This window comes from Loxodonta africana, chromosome 5 (assembly GCF_030014295.1).
Source record: "Loxodonta africana isolate mLoxAfr1 chromosome 5, mLoxAfr1.hap2, whole genome shotgun sequence".
NCBI lineage: Eukaryota > Metazoa > Chordata > Mammalia > Proboscidea > Elephantidae > Loxodonta > Loxodonta africana.
The window spans coordinates 52,987,039-52,994,973 of NC_087346.1; positions in this window are offsets into that span (position 1 = coordinate 52,987,039).

Sequence of the window (7,935 nt, forward strand, 5' to 3'; positions counted from 1 at the left end):
TTCACAGACTTGTGCCTTACAAATGGAAATTTTAGCCTGTAGGAGATGGCAACGCAGGTGACTTTTCTTTTTGCTCCAGATATCACTCTATTGTTCCAATGGCAGATCATAAAAATCTGAGCAGAGCTATTCTATGAGTAGTTAGATATATAAGACTGAAACAAAGTGAAACGTTAGGAAAATAAATAGAAATTTAGAAACAATTCCAGTAGAGGTAAGAGATGAATTAATCTGTCATGTGGTAGGTTCCGTGACAGTTGAGTCACATTTGCGAGGGCTGAACCAGAAGCCTTCAAAAGAGATCAGGTTAGAGCTTAATGCAGTCCACATAGCTCTACTTGGATCTATGACAAATGCAAAAAAAAAAAAAACTAAACCCATTGCCGTTGAGTAGATTCTGACTCATGGCAACCCCACGTATGATGGAGTAGAACTGCTCCATAGGGTTTTCTTGGCTGAAATCTTTATGGGAGCAGAGCAGATTGTCAGGTATTTCTTCCACAGCACCCCACGATGAGTTCGACCTTTAGGTTAGCAGCTGGCTGCAAACTTCTGGCACCACCCAGGGACCTCAGCAAGTCTTCCTAATTCTTGCCCTGCCAAATAACAAAACCCTGGTGGCACAGTGGTTAAGTACTACGGCTGCTAACCAAGAGGTCGGCAGTTTGAATCCACCAGGCACTCCCTGGAAACTCTATGGGGCAGTTCTACTTTGTCCTATAGGGTCACTATGAGTCGGAATTGACTGGACCGCAGTGGGTTTGGTATTTTTTTTTTTTTTTTGGATCTTGATCAGTTCCTTTCAGTTTCAGTTCTTACAATAGCCCACTCCTCAGTATTTTTTTTTAATGGTTTATTTTTGTTGTTGTTGAAAAGGTACACAGCAAAACATACACTAATTTAACAATTTCTATGTGAACAATTTAGTGACATCGATAACATTCTTCAAATTGTACAACCATTCTCACCCTCCGTTCCCAAATTATCCCTCCACCATTAACAAAAACTCAGTGCCCCCTAAGCCTACCTTTTCTACTTGATTGGGTTCCTGATCTGGCCCCACTCCTCTTTCTGCTTTTGCTATTGCTATTAATAATATAACAACAACAAAAAAAAACCCATTGCCGTGGAATGAATTCCTCCCAGGCCTTAGTGACCACCCCAAAGACTAAAATCAGCTTCATTTCAACTATTTACAGTAATTAGAATCCTGGTTTAAACTACCTTTAGCTTTCTGTTACCTGAAGCTGAACACATTCTTGACTTACTAAAGGGAGTTTTGAGAGGCAAAGAAATAACTCCTAACCTGAAAAAGAGGGAATGATTAAGTAGCTGAAAGTCATGACGAATGTAAAAAGGCAGTATATAAGAAGGAAATTTTGTTAAAAGAGTGGGATTTCTGATTTAAAGGATATATAGGCTAGTCATTGGGATGACAAGAAGATCAAAGTAAAGGCTCTGTAGGAAGGTGATTGATGTGGAACAGAGATGGAGGTCTACAGAGTCAAGGAGAGAAAGAAGTATGAACTAAAGGCACTGGAGTTGTTAAATTCCCTCAGGATGTAGGGGACATTGTTTTTTTTTTAATCCTTTTTTTTTTTTTGATTGTATCTTAGATGAAGGTTTACAGAACAAACTAGTTTCTCATCAAACAGTCAGGACACACATTGTTCAATGACATTAGTTAACTCCCCCAAGACATGCCAACACTCTCCCTTCTCAACCCTGGGTTCCCCATTGCCAGCTTTCCTGTTCCCTCCTGCCCTCCAGTCCCTGCCCCAGGGCTGGTGTACCCCTTTAGTCTTGCTTTGTTCCATGGGCCTGTTCAATCTTTGGCTGAAGGGTGAACCACAGGAGTGACTTCATTACTGAGCTGAAAGTGTGTCTGGGGGCCATGCTGTAAGGGTTTCTCTAGTCTGTCAGGCCAGCAAGCCAGTCTTTCTTTTTGAGTTAGAATTTTGTTCTACATTTTTCTCCAGCTCTGTTCGGGACCCTCTGTTGTAACTCCTGTCAGAGTAGTCCGTGGTGGTAGGCAGGCACCATCTAGTTGTTCTGGACTCAGTCTGGTGGAGGCCATGGTAGATGTGGTCCATTAGTCCTTTGGACCAATCTTTCCCTTGTATCTTTAGTTTTCTTCATTCTTCCTTGTTCCCAAAGGGGCGAGACCAGTAGATGGTCACTCACAGGCTTTTAAGACCCCAGAAACTACTCACCAAAGTAGAATTTAAAACATATTCTTTATAAATTATGTTATGCCAATTGAGCTAGATATTCTCTGAGACCTTGGAGAAGACATTGTTGTAGGGGGGAGTGTACTGGCGTGGGCTGAAGGCATCAAAGGAGAAGGAAGAAATGTCTGAGAGATGAGAGCTAAAATGCTACGAAGTGAGGAGGGGATTTAGACTAAGGATATACATTTCCAATGTTGAGATTGAAAGGGAGGGTGGTAGCTCTATTGTCTGCAAGTAATGTTGGGAACCTAAGAGAAAATAAATTCTGAAGAATGGATCATATTTTTTCTGCTTCTACCCTTGCTGTACTCCTAGTTCTACCCATAGACTTTTTCTTGCTCCTCCCCCTTTGGGCAGTTTAGGTCAGATTGCAACATTGCAAATAAAGTATATAGTTCTCCAAACCTCGTTCCCTGATTAGGAGTTAGCAACAATCAAAAAAGAATTATTATTTCAGGTATACAGGTATTATACCTGACACATTATTGAGCATTTACTAGATGTCTGGCACTATTCAAAGTGATATACAAGCATTAACTCACTGAATCCTCATTTAAAAAAATCAACTTTACCCTAAAGCAACATTGAACATTATGGTTTGGGGTGTGAAAGACAAAATGCACCAGACAATTAAGGAGATGATTTTATTTAGCCCTTGCAATAGGGGCAATGTTTATTAATGAGGAATGTCTTAAAGAAAAGGAAGGGGTTTGGGGTTTTACAGAGACAGGTGAGTCATCTGTGAGCTTTATGGGAGTCATTAGGAAGGATGGAGACATCTTGGAATATGTGAGGGCAGGGTTGTGCTTTGTGGTTAGCACTGTGGTAGGGGGAAAAGATCCCAGACTCAAATTTACTTAATAGAGATTTTTTCTTAAGCCAAGACAAAGACAATCATTTGAATGAGGGATTTCCAGTGTGCATTGGGCACAAGAGACTAGCAGAATCCACTGAACCACAGTTAAAAAAAAAAATAAGGAGCAGCTAATATACTATTATAGAAGGAAGTAAAAAATTACAGAAGGAAGTAAAGTCAAGAAAAATCCTGATTGGTTATTCACTAATACATCATTGTCAAAGGCAGGATAACAAAAGGTGAGACTTTACATCGGTAGGTTTAAAGAGTTTTTGTTGATTTATTTACTGGTTGGTGATAGGTTTAAAGAGTTTGTGTTGACTAGTTACTGTTTGGTGACTCTAGGTGGGTTTCACAGGACATTGCCAGATACTCAGTTCTGGAAATGTAGGGGTTACATGAAGTCTCCTTGGGAACAAACTAATAGCATTATTTTTGTCAGGCAGAACTGCTCTAACCAGTTTAGTTTTCTGGCTCTATGGGTTTTCTACACAAAACGGATTTCTAGGCCTGGACCCCATCCCAGGTTCTTTTACTCTGGTCAAGCACCTCATATAATTTTAAGGTCTCTGGAGCCCTGGTGGCACAGTGGTTAAGAACTCAGCTGCTAACCAAAAGGGTTGGCAGCTCGAATCTACCAGTCACTCCTTGGAAACCCTATGGGGCAGTTCTACTCTATCCTATAAGGGCGCTATGAGTTGGAATCGACTCAACAGCAATGGGTCATACCAGTACAAAAGGGTGGGGAGATTTCTCAACCCTGGCTGCTCTCAACATAGGATTCAGGTGAAGGTTCAACACTGAATGTTGCAATCAATTTAATAACAGTTTTCAAAGTTTATGCCTCTAATTAAAACCCCTTAATATGAATTAAAGGCAAGGCCTATTATTGTACAAGTTATGTAAAATTATCTGTTGTTATAATTTAAGAAGGATGGCAATTTAGGATCATCCTCGGTATTACATTTTAGGAAAAGCTAGTATCTAATAGATAACTGGGAAGTAATTATTTATGACACAAAATGATTACTTAAAACTTTTAACAAGTTTCTCAATTATCTATTTTTGGTAATAGTGTCAACAGTGAGAGAACACTCAAAAGCTTAACAATAAGAAAAATAAGGTTGCCCTCTGGGAAAGCTACTCTTAGTGACTTAAAAACAAAAACAAAAACAAAAAAAACAACCAGGAATGGTGTCTCTCTGGGTCATAAAAGGGTCATAGGTTACCCCAAAGCATCAAACAGTGTTTTGCACAGAGTAAAACAGTGACAATGCAGGAATAAACTAGAAGACTGTGTATAACTGAAGGATTAATGAGCTTGAGAATGCCCCAAACTATAATCAAAATAACCCGGGCAACATTTTAAAAGGCTGATCTGAAATATGATTACAATTTAATAAGTAAAACCATAAGCAGGTGTTTTATGCCTTATTTAGAGAGACTGTGTAAACAAAAAGGTAAGTTCTGTTTGATGATTTAAATTGTGTCTCAAAAAAAAAAAAAAAGGTATGTTAAAGTCCTAACCACTGCACCTGTGAATGTGACCCTGTTTGGAATTAGGGTGTTTGAAGATGATATCAGTTAACTTGAGATCATACTGAAAAAGTGTGGGTCCTAATCCTATACAACTGTTGCCCTTATAAAAGAGATGCAGAGACAGGCAGGAAGAGGAAGGACAATACCTGATTCTGCAGGTAGAAGCTAAGGAATGCCTGGACCTATCAGAAGCTAGTGGATAGATTCTTCCTCAAAGCCTCACAAGGAATCAACATGGCTGACATCCCGGTCAACATTCTGATCCAGACTCTCAGCCTCCAGAAGTGTGAGACAATAAATTTCTATTATTTGAAGCCATTCACTCTGTTATTTTGTTACAACAGCCCTAGGAAACTAACAGAGTGTCCATCCAAGCACTTTTTGACGGAGAATGCTCCGACTGATGAAAATGGCCTTGGGGAGGTGAGAACTCAGGCTTCTTTAACCTGATTCCATTAACCACTTGAATTGTATAACTAATGTTCCTATCCTAATTCTATATTTACTAAACAGCATTGTAATTTTAATTTGATTTCCCATGGTTGTATCAGGAACAAACTTTGGATTTTGTGAGTTTTACATTCTCCATACTAAACATGGCAAAATTGAACTGCAACCATGCATTTAGCTATTTCTCTGCAGATAAATCATTAGTTCTTTCACCTTAGAAACTCAGAGGCTAACATACTACGGTTAGAATTATATTTTAGATTACTTTCTCAGGCTGCACTGTGGAGACTGGATTTCTGGAATCAGGCAGACAGGTAAGAAGGAGTTGTTGAGATTATGTAAGCAGGAGATAATGAAAACCTGAAATAGAGTGTTTAAGCAAAAGGATGGCAATTGGAACCCACTAGCAGCTCTACTGAAGAAAGTTGTGGCAGTCTGCATCTGTAAAGATCACAGCCTTGGAAACCCTATGGGGCAGTTCTGCTTTGTCTTATAGGGTTGCTATGAGTTGAATTGACTCTACAGCAACGGGTTTGGTTTAGAGTTGTGGGAATGTGGAGCCAGAACAGCAAATGTTTATTTGCACCCTTATCAGTCCTGGGTATTATTTTCTCTATCTGCTCATTTAATAACAATGTTATCTCATTGTTGTTTGGATTTTAATGTCTTTGGTTACTAGTGAAGATGAAAATCTATCACTTGATTAATTCTTTTGTTTAACTACTGTTTAATTTGTAAAAATCTACTTTTTCTTTTATAAAATGCTTTAGATCATAAATGTACAAGAGATTGCAATGACTTAGAATTAACCAACAATAATAATTGGGATTTTAACCATACAAGACTAAGTAGCACAAATCGAAATGGAAAGCAACCCCATTTTACTTTGATGTAATATATTAACTTTGGTCTGATCTTCAGTTTTGATTTACACAACGTCGCCTGGGAAACAGAATTTACTGACTCAGCATAGTCCAAAGGACTGGTGTTGTAAAAGAATCCAAAAAAATTAATTCTGGAGAATGGAGTAAACTTCTCCAGAATTTAATCAGCCCTAAGGCTCAGGAAAATAATTTTTTTTTTTTTTTTTTAATGAGGCTAGAAAGGTAACCCATAAGCAAACTCCACTGTTAATATTTTTATTTCTGGTGTTTATTTAGTGTGTAATAAGCAAAGACGATCGCAATAAAGAACCTTCATTTTTAAAAAGAAAGTTAAGTCACCCATAATTCTACCTCCATAACATGCATCTTATTTTATTATTATTATTTTTAACGCTTCTTTAGTTTTTGTGTTTGTGTACTTGGTGTGAGTTTGATGCCTCTAAGAAATAACTGTTGCCATTGAGTCAATTCCAACTCATAGCCACCCTATAGGACACAGTGGAACTGCCCCATAGGGTTTCCAAGGAGTAGCTGGTGGATTTGAACTGCTGACCTCTTGGTTAGTAGCCAAGTTCTTAACCACTACACCACCAGGGCTCCTGATGCTTCCCATAGTATTTGTGAATTCACTCAAATGAGTTTCTTCTCTCTGTGCTCTAAAGATACTCCTGGATTTTCTGGAATAGTAGTAGCTACACACCATAGCCCTTATTAGATGCTACTGTAGTGATATGCTGAACGATTTATTTCCATGGACCAAAGATTCTTACAATCCAAATTCAAATTTGAAAGGTATGCAAATAGCAGCTTTTAATCATTTTACAAATCATTTTGCATTTAGTTATTTCCTTTTCTTCTCAAATACTTCTTGATATAAAAGTAATGTGTAAGCATTACAGCACTGTGAAAACTGTATAGATCTGGAATCAAATCTGAACTTTTATCTTAGCCCTGTAACTTGTAAGCCTTGCATTCATTAGCAATCTTTTTGAACCTTAGTTTTCTCTACTGTAAAATAAAAATTTTACATGGTTTATCTAGGGATCAGATAATGCCAAATCATAGATTATGCACCCAATGAATGTCAGTTTTCTTATTCTAGGAGTTGATTTCACTATGATGTTCCTTTATGCTGAAGTAAAAGTTGACTTTATGGGTATGGTTAAAAAGACCAGTGCAGAAAAATCCATGCTTACTTCAGCTTTCCTGAGCACACGTGAAGCTGTCCTTTGATTAATGGTATAGTCAGCATCTGCGATTTAACTACAACTTAATTTTTTTTCCAGCATTGCCTCCAACTGTTGGGATTCCTTGATTAACCACAAAAAAAGAAAAGAAGAAAAGAAAAGAAATCTTAAGCCTTAAAATAAGCATAGAGGAATTCATGAAGCTACAAAAATTCTTTAAAGTTACAAAAGATAATTATCCTCAAAATTCCTGTAAGTCTCATTTGTATCAGACGTGTTAAAAATAATCAAAACTCACTGAAATTTGAACATAAGCTTTATTCTGAGCAGTTATTCTACATGCATGTTGTTGTTAGGTGCTGTCGAGTCGGTTCCGACTCATGGTGGCCCTATGCACAACAGAAGGAAACACTGCCTGGTCCTGAGCCATCCTTACAATCGTTATGCTTGAGCTCATTGTTGCAGCCACTGTGTCAATCCACCTCATTGAGGCTCTTCCTCTTTTCCACTGACCTTGTACTCTGCCAAGTGTGATGTCCTTCTCTAGGGACTGATCCCTCCTGAGAACATGTCCAAAGTATGTAAGACGCAGTCTCGCCATCCTTGCTTCTAAAGAGCATTCTGGTTGTACTTCTTCTAAGACAGATTTGTTCATTCTTTTGGCAGTCCATGGTATATTCAATATTCTTCGCCAACACCACAATTCAAAGGCGTCTATTCTTCTTTGGTCTTCCTTATTCATTGTCCAGCTTTCACATGCATATGATGTGATTGAAAATACATATGGG